Genomic DNA, 15,614 nt, shown 5'->3' with positions numbered 1-15,614 from the left:
ACAGAGACCCTCCTTCAGCCCAAGCAAAAATGGCCTCACAGAAACTTTCAAACAGTTCCTTTTTCTTGGGTGGCTCAAGGGAATAAACTCTTCAGGACAGTGGAACCAAAGGATGCCCTGTTTCGGGAGACCACATCTACTTTGTAATGAGAGATAATGGTGTGAGGATTAACCCATGTAGCAGCAACACAAATTGAATCCAATGGAAGTCTGGATTGAAAGGCAATGGAGGTAGACACCACTCTAGTTGAATGACCTTTTGCTTTCCATGGCAGTTCTTTATTATGAGAATTGTAGACATAGGTGATGGTCTCAGTAAGCCATTTGGACAAAGTAACTTTTGAGACTGCCAAGCCTTTTTTGTTTTCTGCATAGGAAACAAACAACTGCTCTGACTTTCTGATATCTTTGGTCCTGTGCAACTAAAAATGCAACTGTCTATGCACATCCAATTGATGAGGCTTATATTCTGCCTTATTGCCATAGTTAGGAAAAAACACAGGCAATTCTATAGATTGGTTTAAATTTGCTTCAGAACAAACTTTTGGTAAGAAGGAAGGATTTGTTCTGAGGGAAACTCTATCTTTGTGTAAAATCAAATATGGAGGATGGCTAGACAAAGCTTGCAATTCTGAAACTCTCCTAGCTGAAGTAATTGCTGTTAGAAAGACTGTTTTCCAAGATAAACATTTTAGTGGACAAGAGGATGCTGGTTTGAAAGGAGGAAAGATCAGAGATAATAATACTAAATTTAGATCCTATGGGGGAGGAGGTTCTCTTAAGGGTAGTCTTAACAGAAAGTTATCCCTGAGGAAAGCTTTGAATAATCTATGGGACATTACATTGGCTTCGAGGTCTCCCACATGATAATTTGATATAGCGGCTAATTGTACTCGAATAGTGGCCACCGCTGCTCCTTGATTAAAAACTTCTGTTAGAAATTCCAAAAGTTAAGGCATAGGGGCTGTAAAAGGATCTATATGTTTCTTGTCCGCCCAACAAGAGAACCTCTTCCATTTGCTTGTGTAAAGTTTCCTAGTCGTCTTTTTGTGTGAGGAAACCAGAATGTGGTGTACTGCAGGGGATAATTCTGGAAGCCTGGCTAAGATTGGAAGTGGAGTAACAAGCCGTCAGCTTGAGGCTCTAAAGAGCAGGATGGAACATTCCTGACTGATGTGTCAAAAGCTCCGGCACTGGGTCCAGGATCCACGGGTTCTCCTGAAGGTGGGTCCAAAGGAAGGGGAACCAAATCTGACGAGGCCAATAAGGAGCAATGAGAATTAACATGCAACTCAATGACTTGGCTTTCTGAATAACCTTCAGAATTAATGGAAATGGGGCAAAAACATAAAGAAGTCCCGGAGGCTAATCATGGACGAGTTTAACCCTCGGTGACTCTCCCAGAGTGGAAATGAGGGCAAAGTAGTTGCTGCATTTGGCATTGAATGGAGTGGCAAAAAGGTTGCAGCAAGGCTGGCCCACATGCGAAAAATTTGATTTGCAACTTCCTGACTTAGGGACCACTCGTGAGGCATAAGAATTGCTCTGCTTAGCCTGTCTGCTATTACGTTGGATTTCCCCAGGATGTGCATTGCCATCAGAAAGTGATGAGAAGAAATTGCCCATTGCCAAACTCTCTGGGGCTCTCGACATAGGGGATAGGATCTGGTTCCTCCCTGTTTGTTGATGTACCATACCACTGACATATTGTCTGTCTGAATTGCAATAGTCTCCGTGGGAAGAGAGTTCTGAAATGCTTGCAACACCAGAAGCACTGCCCTCATCTCTAGGACACTGATGTGAAAATGGTACTCATGATCTTTCCAAACCCCTTGGACAGCTTGTCCAAGATAATGCCTTCCCCAATTTGGGAAGCATCCGTGGTTACTGTAGTGACAGGTTGGGGAAGTACGAACGGTCTTCCCATTGTTACCTGAGTGGACTGAAGCCACCAAAATAGGTCCCTCTTGCAGGCATCCATAATGAGAATCTTGTGAGACATGGGTAACTCCTGTATGGACCATTGAGTGAAGAGTAGCTGCTGTAATATGCGCATGTGTAGTCATGCCAGTGAGTCTAGTGTTATCACTGCTGCCATTGAGCCTAAGAACTTGAGGACTAATTTTGCTTGTACCTTTTTCTTTTTGAGTAGGATAGAGACTTGACTGCGTAGCATTTGTATTCTCTCTTGAGGTAATTTTGCTACCATATAATTTTTGTTTAAATCTGCACCTATAAAGGTAATATGCTGTGATGGCAACAGGGCAGATTTTTTTGTATTTATAGAAATGCCTAGATCTGAGCAGAGATGTATGGTGGAGTCCCTGGCTCTGATTAGTAGGTGCTTGGTGGTGGCAGTCAGGAGCCAGTCATCTAAATATGGAAACACCTGGAATCCTTGACATCTCAGATGAGCCGTGACTACTGCCATGTATTTGATAAACATTCTGGGGGCTGTAGTGTGACCAAAGGGCAGAGCTCTGAACTGGTAATGACTGGCTCCCAGCTGGAAGTGTAGAAATCTTCTGGAGCTCCGGTCCATCTTTATGTGGTAGTACACATCCTGAAGATCTAAAGCGCACATCCAATTGTTTTGTTATAGAAAAGGGAGTATAGATTGCAGTGTTACCATCCGGAACTTTGCCTTCTTTACTGACTTGTTTAGTCTGCTGAGATCCAATATTGGTCTCTAGTCCCCTGTCTTTTTTGGAACTAAAAAGAACTTTGAGTAAATTCCGGATCTGGTCTGGTCTACGGGGACTTCCTTTGAATTTCTAGGGTTGCTTGATCCCTTTGACTGGGTGGAATGTCTGGGATGGACTTTGATGGACGAGGTGGGTAGTGGAAAGGAATGCTGTGTCCCCTGGATATAATAGACTGTACCCATTTGTCTTGAGTCAATTTCAGTCAGGCTTCTGGGTACTGAGATATTATTCCCCCAACTGCCTACAGAGGTGGACATTCGGGCCTCCTTTCAGGAGAGCTGGAAGGGCCGACTGGAGAATGTATCTCTTTTGCCCCAGTTCTGCGGACCCCCCCTGCTGTGTGGACAGCATCTTCCATTGTTATTCCCCCCTCTGCCCCTGGGGGAAGGATCACCATGAGAGTCCGGTGAGGCTCCTTTGGACTTCCAGAACCACATTTTCCCACTCTTTTGACCTTTAGGTAAGGTCTGGTAGGGGCAGAAAAACACTCTCCAACAGCAGATCGATTCTTGCCATCTTGCAGCTTCTGGTGAGAGTCTCTTTTACTTTTGGCCCAAACAAGGCCAAGCCATCAAAAGGGGCGTCAATAAAGGAAGATCTGAAGGGTTCAGTAAACTCACAAAGGCACATCCAGGAAAGTCTCCTAAGAGCTATTCCTGTGCCTGCTGCCCTGCTCGCTCCATCGGCTACATAGGAAATGAGGCGCATGTAGGAGTTTATGATAAAAGTTAAGGTTGCAAGCTGAGAATTTATCTTATCCAATAACCCCTGGGCTGTAGTACCTTGTAGGGTATCTTCCAGCTCTTTCAGGAGATCCTTCTGGAGTTGGGTAAAATGTGATAAGTAATTCAGCGAACGTAAGGTAAAGGCCACTGAGGAGAACATACGCTTCCCATATCTGTCCATCGTACGAGACTCCTTATTTGGTGGATGGACAGATGCAGAAGTTTCAGCTAACTCCTTCTTTGTGGACACTGCCACCACCATCGCATCTACTGGAACTCCCTTTGTTAAATATTGTCTATCCTCTGGGGCCTTAATGAATTTATTTGGCCTCCTCAGAATGGGGACCACTGACTCAGGAGTCCCACACCTTCTGACTCACAACACCCAGGAGCAGGTCAAAGGGCAGAGACACCCAAGAGGTGGAGGGGTGAGAGCCAAATGCCTCCAGGTATACTGACTTATCCTCAGAAGGAGAGAGGGATTTCCAGCCGCCCCTCTGCTTAAGGATTTCAAGGATGTCTGAAAATCAGACATCCTCAGAGGGCGACCGTGGGGACATTTCTGAATCCTCTAAGTCAGTATCAGAGGTGACAGACTCAGGGCAGTCTATGTGCTTCCTCTTACACTGTTTCATCTGAGGGGGAGGTTCCAGGGAGGTGTCACAAGAGGAAGTTCCACCCAATGGGGTTTCCTGCGGCATTGGCTCTCTACGCTGGAGCTGATGGAGGGATGATGAAGCAGAAGACGCCGGCACTTTAGGAGGAAGAGTGGCTGGATCTGAAGGTGGAGCAGACTCAGTGGAGAGCACACTCCACATTACCTCGAAGGCACCCCGATCCTGGGCCGAGAAAAACTCCAGTCCCGAAGGACTGGGAGATCTCCCAGGTGCCGAGGAGGGTGGCTCCGAGGCTGATGTGAGATCTGAACTCACCTGCACTGAAGCTCCGAGTGGGAGAGTCCCACTGAACTCTCCCCCGGAGCCAACCAGGGAGTGTCGGCTCCCAGATCCCTCGATGGAAGACATCATCGATGAGATCAGAGTAGATGTAGGAGCCAAGATATCATGAGTGATTACTGGCTCCACCGTTTCCAGCACAATGACTTCCTGACACACTGGTGCCAAACTTGATCGAGTTGGAGGAGGAATAGAAGGTATCTGAGATACAGTGGTTGGCTCCATGATCCGATGGGCTGGGCTTGAAAGAATTTCTGCTAGACCCTGCATACGCAGTAACTTCTTCACCACCCACTCCACGTCATCATCCAAAAACCTGGAGGACCGAGAGGAATGGTTCAATAACCTGTGATTACCTGCCAGACTGTAATAGAGGAGATTGCGGCACAGAGTGTATTGGCTCCAATGATGGTGACTGACTCCTTTTTCAGCTCCTCAACGGTTCCAAAGACTCAGATGGAACCAAGGGAGGGCCAGGTTTGTCGGAACCGAAAACCTTTGGGTCCAAACATACTGTACCTTTTTGACTGCTTGACGGCTGAGACACTGGTGCCGACAGAGCGGACTTTTTTGACTTATCCGATTTTGAGGCCTGATTACCTTCTTCAAATGGGCCTTTCAATAAACTCCTCAAAATGAGTTTGTTTTTTCTCTCCTGTAAAACCCTTGCACTAAAGCCATGACAAACGGAGCAAGAGTCCTGAAGATGGATTGCTCCTAGGCAATACACACAACTTGTGTGTCCGTCCGTCAGAGACATTTTCTGGGTGCATGAATTGCACTTTTTAAAAGCAGATTCTCTCAACTCCTTAATAATAACAGCTAACAGTAACTACAATAACTGCAATAGAAAAAGGCAAGTAGAAAGAAAGAGTTTTTTTTTTTTTTTTTAGGAAAGGAAAGAGGTGGGAGGAGGAGAAATCTTTAAGTTAAACGACAGTTTCCTCCAACCCGAGAAGACGCCTCTAACTTAAAAGGTGACTCCTTAAGTAAAGTGAAAGAAGTCCTGAAGAAAGAAAGGGGCTAAACAGAAAAAAATCCTCTAATTTAAACGGATTCTTTAAGGGTAATAAGAGAAAAAAAAAACAAGGGCCAAGAAGAACAACTGAAGACACACCCTAGTAATAACAACACACACACACACGAGCACTCTACATGGATTGAGAAGGTATAATAGAGTCTAATATGAAGATATTGATAAAAAATATAGTAAAAGGTATACAATAAAAGTAATTACTAGCCTGAGCCATCTAAGACAATCCCGATGCTTCAAGCGGCAAACGAGATCCGGGGAACAGCCGCTAAGCATCATGAGATAGGTTGTAGCCTCGAGCCAGTTGAAGCTCTTGAGCTTTGGTATGAGGCTGAGTTGGAGCCGAGGTGTGGCTCTGAACCCAACCAGCAAGAATTAAGGCAAGATAGGACAACATAACATCTATAATTCAATGTGGAAAGGGATGATGATGATGAAACAAGGGGGAAGCTCAAGAAACAAGGAGAAAATGGGATTTTGGATGTAGGACTTTAAGGAGAATAAGAATACATGCTTTTTACTAAATAAATTGTTTGGTTTTATGCCGTGCGTGTCCTTTGCCTGCTTGGATTTCTTGCATACAGAATATTATATCCATAAAGTAGCAGAAAGTATTCTAAGAACTAAACTAACACAGGAATGGAGAAAGGAGATTCTTCTGATAGGGATGATTGCAAATAGGGATAAAGACAATAGGCAAGAGGAGGCAGGAATTTATTGGAGAAAACTGGCAAAGGAGCCAAGGTATTGGGAGCAAATAACTAGAGAGAGAAAGATAATAGAATGGGAAGATGCCAAGAATGTATTTGGACTGCAGGTTAGAGATTGCCTTCCCTATCAGGGACTGATATCAGAGTATAGACAAAGAGAAAGAAATAGGTGGTCCTAAATGAAATACCAGCACTGGTAGAGTTTTTAATATAATCTAGAAGAGAAGCTGCCATTAAAAAAGGAAAAATTAGTAGCACATATAAAATATTGCATGATAACTATAAGAATCAATCAGGGGAGGTTAGAAAGGATTGGGAAGAGAGATTGGATAAACAATTCACAAAGAAACAATGGGAGGATATATGTATGTCTCAAAAATGCAACAAAATCTAGAAGATTTAGGATTTTGCCTGGAAATGTTTACATATGTACAAATGTTTGCATAGATATTTTATACCCCAAGTAGACTCAAAAGAATACTTCTTTAGGCAGACTGTAAATGTTGGAGGTGTGAAGAGGAAGAAAGAGGTAATTAGGAACATATTTTCTGGGAGTGTGGTGAGTTGGCGGACTCCCTGCGGGGTGCACTGTTGCAGATGCTAGGTGAGCAGAATGGTCTGATGAGTGAGATGATTTTTCTGAGCTGTGACACAGAAACAGAATTGCCTAGACATGGTAAGGCCTTGCTGTGTCTAATAATGGTGGCTGCCAAAAAAAGAAATTACTAGAAAATGGAAATCAGAATCTAAACCAAATATACTGGAAGTAGTGAATATAGTAACACAGGTAAAGCAACTGGAATTGAGATCTTTAGGAAAGGGTAGGAGCAAACTTCATAGGAAAAAAATGGGAATTTGGGAACTGTGGGAACAATACATACAAGGGAGGAATGAGGTCTAAAAGGCAGCAGGGCTTAAATGAACTATATAATGTTTGAGTGAGAAAGATTTGGTAGATTATAAGTGGTGTATAATGTTTGCAACTGGGAGTGTGTCAGTACGGTTTGTGATGTAAAATGCTTGCAAATAGGATTGTGTCAGTGTGGTTTGTTTCATTTATATAAATGTATGATTGTCTATGTAGTAAGTAATGGTTTGATAAAGATGTTTCTTGTTTAAAAAAGGCAGGAACTGAATAATGTATATAACATTGCTTGAGTTATATGATATATAGAAACATATGAAGTATAGCGTTTGTTCTTTGTTCTGTTAATATAGTCTTATTACTTTTATATGAATATAAATTTGCCTATGTCACAAGTGATAATTCAATAAAGGTATTTGAAAAAAAAATAAGATAGTAACTTACACAAATATTGTGAAACCAGAGAAACACTAACCCTGAATGGGTATTGGTTATGTTGCTAGCCCCAACTATAAAACCTTTTCTATTTACTAATATATGATTCTCTAGTAGAAGGCTTTCCTACCTCTATAAGTACCTGACAGATATCCTCAGTAAACAGGTGCCTAAACAGAATTAAGACCCTCTTATCTAGGCAGCTAGCTGAGATTGTTTGGGGGTGGGGTGTATCAAACACCCCTGATCTTGAGTGAGGAGCTAAAGTATGTGGGGAAGATTGTGTTAATTGCCCATGGCCATTTCCAAAAGTAGAGAGAACCATTGTTGTCTGGGTCAGAAGGGAATCACCACAATGATCTTGAGGGATTCCTTATGAATCTTCAGAGTACTCTGGATATCAGTGGAAGGGGTGGAAAAACATACATGAACATTCTTGCCCAAGGAAATGAAAAAGCATCTGTCTTCCAGGCCTTCTTGCATGGAGTCCTGGAGCAGAATCTTGCCAGCTGATTGTTCAGAGAGGAGGCAAAAGATTTGCTTGAGGAATTCCTCACAGATGGAAGAAATCTTAGAGACCCCCTGATCTAGTTTCCATTTGTTGAGAGTCCACACTTGTCCTGGTCAGTTTGTGTGCCACAAAATTTTGCTCTGACAGAATATAGGAAGCCTGCAAAGTGAGACTGTGCTGTGAAGCTATATCCCAAGCTAACATGGCTAGTGAGCAAAGGGACCTAGTTCTCCCTTGCTTGTTGACATACCATATGACTTGGATTGTCTGTAACAACTTGAAGTGGTCCTGGGGACCAAAGATGATTCAGAGAGTTGGGTCTCTTGATCAGGGCAAGCATCTCTTTTATATTTATGCACTTGGGGCTCTTTTTGATGTCTCACACATGCTTTGCACTGTTATCCCTCCTGAAACTACTCTCTAAGCAATGTCCATGGTGTTTGTGGTGACTGACTGCTTTGGAGCAGGGAGGAGGAAAGGAAGATCTGAATTTAGGGATATTTGCTGTCTCCACCAAGTGATTTCTCTTCTGACAACCCCAGCACTGGGACTTGAAAAGACACAGGATGTTGGTGCTGGGACCAAAGAGATTTCAGATGGCATTGTATCTTTCTCATGTAGCGTCTTGCCGTGAGTGTCAGGAGAATCATAGTTGCCCTGAGACCCAAAATCCTGAAGTATTCCCTCACAGTAACCAATGTCTGAGTGGAAAACCTTAAAATTAGATCTAGATATAGATCTATTTTTCCTGTGGGAGGAAAAACTCTTTGAACTGAGGTGTCTAGCTAACAGCCCAGGAACACAATCATGTGTGGAAGTGTCAGAAAGACTTTTGAATGTTCTCTTGGAATCTCAGCTTGTGTAAGAGATCTCTCAACCAAGTGAGAGATTTCTGACACTTTGAAAAAGGATCTGCAAAGATAAGCAAGTCATTTAAATATGAAAAAATATGGACACCATGTAGCCTGCAATGAGCTATAACTGGAAACAGATATTTTGTGAACACTCGTGGTGCAGTGGATATAGTTCTAATGATAAGGCAGAGAACTGATAATGTGATCCAGACACACAAAACCTTAAGAAGCACATGAAGTCTAGATGAATTAGGGATGTGATGATAAGCCTCTTTTAAATCTAGTATTAAGGAAACTTAAAGAAAAGATAACAGGTTGTTAAGTGATGGCATTTTGAACTTGGGCACTATCACAAACATTGATCTCCAAGCATTTTCTTTCTTTTTGACTAATAACACCCTTGAATAAATACCTTTTTCAACCTAAGAATGAGAAACTGGTTCTATCACTCCCTGGGATAGCATGTGTTGAAGGACGAAGGGGAAAAAAGGACTTTGATTTTGTGGAAAGAAGGTTTTTCCTCCCACTGCCATCTTTAACCTTCAGAACCCATTTGTCTGAGAGTATCTGTTACCAAAGAGAAAAGTAGAGATTCAGACTTTTTGGAAGGAAAAGGGGCTGCCGGGTGGGGGTGGGGGGGGTACAAGGTCCCTTAAATAATAATTCTGACTTGTTGCACTGTCCTTGGCTTTGTTGGGTTCATAAATTATTTTTGAACTCCTCTGCCATTTCTTCTTAAATGTGTGTTTACCTGCATTTTGTTGAGGATGTTTACTTTATTGTTTTCCAAATATGGATGAGAGGTTAGAGAATTCCTTAGAAAATTTGGAAAAGGAGGGCTGAAATATCTTCCCTCTATCAATCTTCTCCTTTCATCACTCTTTTTGAAAGCCTCTGCAGCGAAGGAACCACAAACTAAATCTCTATCCAAAGAAGAATTTAAAATGTCATTATTCACATCTGCTGGGAGGTTCTGAGATCACAGCCAAACAAACCATTTCAGAACAGTGCCAGTGGCCATAGCAATGGAAAAAGTATCAATTGAATCATAAACACACTCTAAACAATGAAGTGTAACTTAAGTATTGTGGAAGAAACTAAATTATTTAAAGCATATTTTTCCTTACAAGAAGAAGGTGCAGATAAAACATTCTATATACTTTCATTATTAGAATAAACTTTATCATAAGACCCTGACAATTCAAAAATTCTGAAAATCAGAGTTGTAGAAGCATACACTTTTTTCCATACTTATCAATAATCCTCCCATCCTTAATGGGGGTACATATATATGGCTTCAAATATGCAACTAAGTCTAGAAGATTTAGGATTTTTGCCTAGAAGTGTTTGCATAGATATTTATATACCCCCAAGCAGACTCCAAAGAATTGTTCCTCAGGTAGAGGGCAAATGTTGGAGTTGTGATGGGGAAGAAAGAAGTACCTGGGAGCATATGCTCTTGCAGTATAATGAGTTGGCAGACTTTAAACATTTCCTACGGAATACTCTGTCAGGAATACTGGGCAAGCAAATGAGTGTAACTGAAGAAATTATTTTCTGAGCTGGAGTACAGGATCTGAATTGTCTAGACACAGTAAGGGCTTGTTAAGTTTTATTCTGGTGGCTGCCAAAAAAGCGGTTACTAGAAAATGGAAATCTAAATCTAAACCAACTATACTTAAAGTAGTGAATATAGTAACAGAGATAAGGAAGCAGGATCTTCAGAAAAGGGTAGGAGTAAATTACACAGAAAAAATGGAAATTGTGAGAACAATACATGCAGATAAGTGTTCTGGATGAGGAATGAGGTTTAAGAGAAGGCAGAGATTGAATAATGTATGCAATGTTGCCTAGATTATACATCACATATATTGTTTAATATCCTATAATGTTTGTAAATGTGAACTTGTTAATATGGTTTGATTACTTTTATATAAATGTAAGTTTGGCAATGTCACAAGTAATAGTTCAATAAAGGTGTTTAAAAAATAACCCTCCCATCCTTATCAGAAAGAGTAGGACTGGAATTAACTAAATGTTTCGCAGCAGCAGGATTAACTAAAGCTATAGCTGCTGGATCAGGTTTGCAAATGGTGTATAAAAAATTAAAACACTGAGGAGCTTTATACATTCTAACTGCTTTTTTACAGACAGCACTCTGACTATCAGGAAAATTGCAGGTAGTGGCACACACATCCTCCAAAGCTGATAGAACTGGAGGAATTGGTGGGGATTCCGGAAATTCCTTCTGTAACAGCTTACAATATTTTCTGAGGGACTAAGAAACATTAGTGTTCTCTTACTGAAACCACTGGCACATTCTGAAAATAGTGTCAGAGAAAGAGAAGCCCCACAGGGAGAATCAGAAATGAAGCTCTCCTCTGAGTCAGAATCAAAAACTGAGGAGAAAGCCTTGTATTTGTCCTTTCTTTTTCCTGTTCAGACTCAGAATCTTGAATCTGTTCAGGAAAAGAGGAATCCCTTTTTCTTTTACCAGAAACCACCAAATAAAAGGGGTTAAAATTCTGAATTAGAGTCTGAACCACGCCTAATAAATTACTCCTGTCCAAAGAAATCTGAGGAGGATCAGATATATGTTTAGTTTTAAGTTTCTTTTTTTACAACAAAATGGAGCCAACAATGCTATTAATGGCAACAGGAACAGCAGCTTTCCCAGGGATGGGCGCAACATTCTGGCAAAACAGAGAAGCATTCCCTGCTTTCTCTCTCAGGACTGATAAGAGTGGCTCTCTCTTGCCCACTGTGGGGACCCTAACAGCAACAAAGGAAGTGGCTAACCTGTGGTCCATTGTGACTGTAGGTGCTACAACAGAGGGATCTGGTGTAAAAGATGAATGGTCTGAGGTGCAACAAATGGCCACAGCATAGTCACCCCCTTGTGGCTGAGGCAAATTGCTAGCCTGATTTGGTGGTAAAGGCTGTTTGCTTAACTTTTTGTTTTTATGGCAGAAAGAAGGACTGACAATGGAGCCAGTAGTTTGTTCCATGGTCAAGCTGAACGAAGCAAATACAAATTTAAATCTTTAAAAATTACTTTTTTCACACAAAAACACAGTAAAAAGCACTTTAAAACACTTTGCCAATCCCCCCAAAGTAAAATAAATACAATTTCTCCATAGAAAAAATGTTTTTGAGTTACTTTAAACAACTTTCAAACTTGCAGGAAAAAAGTGCTGTCCCATTTAAAAGGAAAGTTAAGTCTCATGACAGTCCGTTAAAACGGTTCTACCTGACATAGCCGAAACCACACAACACCGACAACCACATCACCGACACCACATATTCGACAGTCCATAAACACGAAACCACACATAACCGACAACGAAATAACCGACGGTACACAAACACGAAACCCCATACACTGCACACACCACAATAACAATTATTAAAAACAAAACACATCCCCATTCCACAAACCACACACACAACACAAGCACACCAAAATCCTTACAAGCCCACACTAAACCTTACCTAACCCTAAGGTCCGTCACTATCGCACACTTACCTACCGCTCCCTAACCCTAACTCACTTAACCGCCCTATCGCTCCCTAACCCTAACTCACTTAACCCACCCCTATCGCTCCCTAACCTAACTCACTTAACCCACCCCTATCGCTCCTAACCCTAACTCACTTAACCCACCCCTATCGCTCCCTAACCCTAACTCACTTAACCCACCCCTATCCCCACAGACCGTCAATCTCCACACTTACCTGCCTCGCACCCTAACGTCCGTCACTACCGCATACTCACACAGCCTTTCCCCATGTCGGCATCCTCGGCGTTGGTGTTGTCATCCGTCGTGTCGGTCTTCTGCATTGTCGATGTTCTGCAACTCGCGATTCGCGTCGGTCTTCTTCGTTTTCGATCTTCTGGAGCTCCGAATTCCGCTGTCGGTCTTCTGCGCTGTCGACGAAGTCAGGTAGAACCGTTAAAACACAAAGTCCTAGCTTAAAAATAACTTTCCTAAACAGCAAAGTACAATAAAGCAACAATTATTTAATGTGGAAGGTTTTCCCCAAAGGGAACTCATCTGCCCTGCAAAGGAACAGCACAAGCTAACTGTTGATCCTTGCAAGCCTGAAGAGTAGTGCTCTCTATAATGGCAGGAAAGCTCTGAAGGTCTTGGCATCCAAACCTATCTTCTTAGCCTGCTCAGCTCAAGTTCTTGACACATGGAAGGTGCCCTAAAACTTTGAAGTTGGCCGGCTGTTATATCCTTGGCAAGATATAACCCATATAGCTAAGGCTACTGCAGCAGTGATCAACATGATAAATTTATTTTAAGTTAGTGGTGGTGTGGGGGACACAGTCTTTCATGTGGGAGGTGCAGAGGGACTTGCCCCTGTGGGAAACAAATTTCTTCGGAAGCTCTGGTTAATCTATTTATTGATAGTTTGCATCTGATGAAACAGATGTCAGATAGAGTAGAGTTCAATAAATAGACATAGACCCATCTGTCTGTCTGTCTACATGTATGTATGTGTGTGTTTCTGTCTGCTGGTTGCTCTGGTATTTCTATATGGGATTTGTGACAATTGCCTATCATCCTTACTAAGAGTTCCTGAGGCTATTTGAAACTGGCAGGTGACTGTAACTTTGTCTCATCACAAGAGTACACCAGTCACCTTTCTGGCTGGAGGTGCTTAAAAAGTACAGACATTTATCAGCAAATTTTATTGTTAGATGGGTTTATAGACCCTTAAAATGAGTATGGACAAGGAGGTCCAAATTTTACCCAGTATTCAGCTTCACCTAAAGTTTGCTCCTGAACCAATTTGACAGGAAAGCATCTTTTCCATTCTTTCTGAGCTGAGACCAAGACCAATTGCTTTAATGAACTATACCTTAGTAATAAACTCTTTTAGATTAGGACATTGCAACTTTCATGCCTGGGATCATTTAATGCAAATTTTAAAAATCAGATGTTGTCCAGATATGTGGGGTCCCCTGGATGAGAAGTTACAGCTGAAAAATCCTTACAATGGTGAACTATGTAAGACTGTTACTTCTGGTGCAATGATAAATTAATAAAGGTATCTATGTGCTAGTGCTGCTTTACTTAACCTAAAAAGAAGTTCTACATCCCCAGTGGAAACAGTACAATGCAAAATGTCAGTGACAGTGAAAGCCTATGTACTCCTGTAACTGATACCTGTGTATAATAGAGTATATGCACTCTGTTTTTAGGAAACTATAGTAGGATTCTCAGGTACAAGATGCCCCTAAGACAGTAATCATGCCTTGAAGAATTTAAATGCAACTCAGCAGTGAAAATGATCCCTTTAATTCAAACTATGGACTTTAAGCTATGGCTTGTTACAATTATATATTTTTTCTGAAGAAATATGTATAATTCAATTCTGCTGAAACAATGGAAATACATTAAAAATAAATTCTGAACTGGTGATGCACTGCCCAGTACATGGAGGACTGTTACACACATACAACTGAACCAGTATAATGTAACGTGCAGACATGATAGCTAAGGTCAATAAATCTCTGCAGTCTGTACCCATATTTAAAAGCCAATGCATCAATTCCCCTTTAAGGGTTCATATCAACATTTCTCAGGGAATTATAATAGGATACTCAAAAACTAAATGCACATAATGCTGCAGTTTTGGATTCAGTCGTTTAAATGTAAATTAAGTACTGAATTTCACTACACCATTTTCACTGCTTCAGGCCATGATGTCAGATGCAACATGTTATAACTGTAAAAAAAATATTTTTTTAAGAAATATGTATTTTTTATTCCTGATTGTAATAAAATTCAGCACATATATAGTCTTCATCAGTGTTGTGTTCTTCCTCCAAAGCAAATATTATATACCGCCAAGAGATACTAAATATAATGCACCATGCAAGACAATAACAGTAAAATGATGGCATATGCCTATGTCCACAAGGCAGTATTTCAACATCCTTTGACAATTCTTGACTACGTTTTCAGGTGATTATCACAGAATATTCAACTACAGAGTGCACCAAAGGCTGTGGATGTAAATGTAGCTTAAAAGTGAAATCTAACCTAACATGTCTGTTGTTTCAGAAAATGTTGCCTGAGCCATGGCATGTAACAAAAGAAAAAAAAAGATCCTTATTCCAGGGAAATATATATTATTTTTACTTCTGAAGTAATTCATTTTCTGTAAAAATACACTCTGCAACAGTGCTGCATTCTATAACCTGTGAAAAAGTCAAATTCCTCCTGTGGAAACCAGGTATAATGCACACTGTCACATGTCACACTACAGCTGTGAATGCCTTTCCCTAAGAAACAGTATTTCAAAACCCTTTGACAATTTATGACAAAACATTCAGGGATTTATCTTTTGAACACTGGAAACAAAATGCACCTAGAACTGCAATTCTACCATCAACAGTTTAACTGTACCTTAGTGCTGAACTCAACTGCAACACTTTCGCTGTCTCACACCATAGCATCTGAGTTACGCAGTGTATCAAACAGTGATTTCCATCACTGAATCTTGAGTAAATGACAACAACATCTTTTCCATTATCTCACTCCAGGCTAGTAATAAACTCTAATTATACAATGACCCCCCCATTAATATTCCAAAACGTGCACGCTGATTGGCCAGCGTGCCCGTTGTAAATCCGACAATATACCAAAGGAAAAGGTCCGGTCACCCAGACTTTTTTTCTGTTGGTATATTGTCCAAGTTTTAATTTTTTTATTAAAAATAAATAAATAAATAAATAAAGCTGTACTCCCGACTCTGCAGATATGAGAAAGACAGCGTGAAGAAAATACAAGGGGAATCAGGTGCG

The sequence above is a fragment of the Protopterus annectens genome, chromosome 3.part0, assembly GCF_019279795.1.
Source record: "Protopterus annectens isolate FY-2018-M chromosome 3.part0, PAN1.0, whole genome shotgun sequence".
Taxonomy (NCBI): Eukaryota; Metazoa; Chordata; order Ceratodontiformes; family Protopteridae; genus Protopterus; species Protopterus annectens.
This window is presented reverse-complemented; position numbering follows the sequence as displayed.